Below are 2,304 nucleotides of genomic sequence, written 5' to 3' on the forward strand. Positions count from 1 at the left end.
TTTTTAAATTTGGTTTCTGTCTGAATCAGACCTAATTTTTTTTCTAATTTCTTATAAACTAGAAGCTTCTCAAACCCTGCAGAAGAAAACTGAAATTGAAGTTCATGGCAGCTTCTCTGGTTACAGCAGCAGTGAAAATGACCTGAACATCAATTGAAATGTATTGTTGTAAGGAGCTCCCAAAGCCTGGAGAGAGATTCCTTTCTGATAGTAGATTCAGTGATCTGTTTGACCCTGAGCACATTGGTTACAGGTAGGAGTCTGAGCTACTTGAGTGTTCCTAATGGAACCTGAAAACCTCTCAAGTACCTGTCTGGTAGCTGTAGCTCATGTCAAATGGCCAATGTCCACTTCTTCAGGAGGAGGTAAAATGTAAGTAATGCAGAACCAATAATGCTTGCATGGTGAGAGAGAGAATTTATTCTTGGCTCCTTCACATAACCAGCAGAAGCTGTGAAGCATGGGATTCCAAGACACCTCTTACACAGAGATCAAGTTCCCTTTCAATCCCTTCATAGTGATATCAAAGACTTCAGTTCTACAAGCCATTAAAAGACAGTGTGCTGTATCCAGGCCCTTGGGTGTTGTTCAGCAAAGGTAGCCCACTTAATGCCCTCAAAATCCTATTCCTTATTTCCACCATCCCATTATATTGTGGATACACTAGAGTGGTTGCAGGTCTTGTGGATCCAAATATTACCAAAAACCTACTGAAAAACTTTGGATTCAAAGATCCTCTTTAGATCTGTGTAATTCACCAAAAACCAACCCCCATATCTAGTCGGAGGCATAGCAGGGCAGCTCCATGCCCAAGACGGTAGTAATACATGGGGCAACATTGGCTGCCACAGTACCGATAGCAGCAGTGCATTCAGCCACCACTGTGATAACAGATATTTTTAAGTCCTCCCCAACAAAGGTGGTGCCTGGGGGAGAGAAATGGGAGGAGACCAGGGCTAAAGCCCAAGTTATGCTACTGAATCTAGTTAATTTGTTCACTAAACCTCTTCCAGTGTCATAGCTTCTTTCTTTCTTTTTAGGTAAGCTTCAGGCTATATCATAAAGTAATCCAAATGACAACAGCCATATTTGGTTCCAGACAGTGTCCTCTATTCTGTGTGTGCTTCCATGAAATACCTCACAATATCATGGAATTGCATTCCTGTCCATATCTGCAAATTATATTGCCTATATTTTCCTCAACAGACTCGCCTTCCCCACTAAAGAGATTCTATGCGAGTCCCAGTGTAGACAACTTAGAGGTACAGTAGATCTGACTTCTGTTGCTAGACAGCTGCAAGAAAATACTATGAGCAACACCAAGATCTTAATGTAGCCTTCACTTACCTCCTGATGAGATTTAGATACCTCTTTTTTTTTTTTACCAGCAGACTCCTTCATTAAGCCATGACTGTAACCATCCAAAGCAATGGCTTGGAAATGGGCCTCTTCATTATTAGAACTGGAGTCAAACAAGGATGTGTGATTGTACCAATGCTCTTTTTTCCATCTATATCTTAGCTGTTCTGCATCTCACTGCTGACAGACTTCTATCTGGAGTCAGCATAAATATCTCATGGACAGAAAGCTCTTTAACATCAACCAGTTATGTTCCAAATCTAAGATAATTAACACCTCCATTATTGATCTTTAGTACACTAATGCTTGCACCCATTCAACTGAAAGGCTCTAGGTCACCACTGATTACTTCTCTGAAGCGTAATACATGCTTGAACTCTGTCAACTTCATAAAAACTAAGATATTTTACCAACCCATCCAAAGCCAGCCATCTGCTCTTCTACATGCTGCACTTAGAAGACAGTCATTGGAGAACGTTGAACATTTCTCCTACCTGGGTAGCCACCTTTCCTAAAAAGCAAACAAAGATTACAATATTCAGCATTAGATAAAATATGCTAATGCTGCCTTTGAATTGTTCCAAAATTGTGTCTTTTAATGACCATGACATCAGGACCCAAACCAAAGTTCTGGTCTACCCGGCTGTTCTCATTCCTATCCTGTTGTATAGATACAAAACCTGGATGATGTACCAGAAACATCCGAAAGTTTTGGAAAGCTACTTTCAACATCATCTTTGGAAAATTCTCTATCAACTGAAAGGACAGAAGAATGAATATCAAAATTCTGGATCAAGTAAACACCTCCAGCACTGAAGCCATATTTATTCAGCACCAGCTCCATTGGACAGGGCATGTCATAAGGATGCCTGACAACTGGTACCTGAAATGCATTCTATACTCCCAACTCCTCGATGGTGAGCATCTTAGAGGTAGGTAAAATAA

General features: G+C 40.6%; 1 long non-coding RNA gene across 1 annotated transcript in view; it reads right to left on the reverse strand.

The window, feature by feature from the left end:
* Nucleotides 1–2,304, reverse strand: part of LOC109296341 — a 14,507-nt gene that overhangs the window by 5,490 nt on the left and 6,713 nt on the right. Inside the window, exon 2 of the long non-coding RNA XR_002096962.1 lies at nt 1,493–1,499. This is a non-coding gene — a long non-coding RNA (uncharacterized LOC109296341). The remainder of the gene's footprint in view (nt 1–1,492; nt 1,500–2,304) is intronic.

Source organism: Gavialis gangeticus, unplaced genomic scaffold (genome assembly GCF_001723915.1).
Source record: "Gavialis gangeticus isolate Ggan-Ray unplaced genomic scaffold, GavGan_comp1, whole genome shotgun sequence".
NCBI lineage: Eukaryota > Metazoa > Chordata > Crocodylia > Gavialidae > Gavialis > Gavialis gangeticus.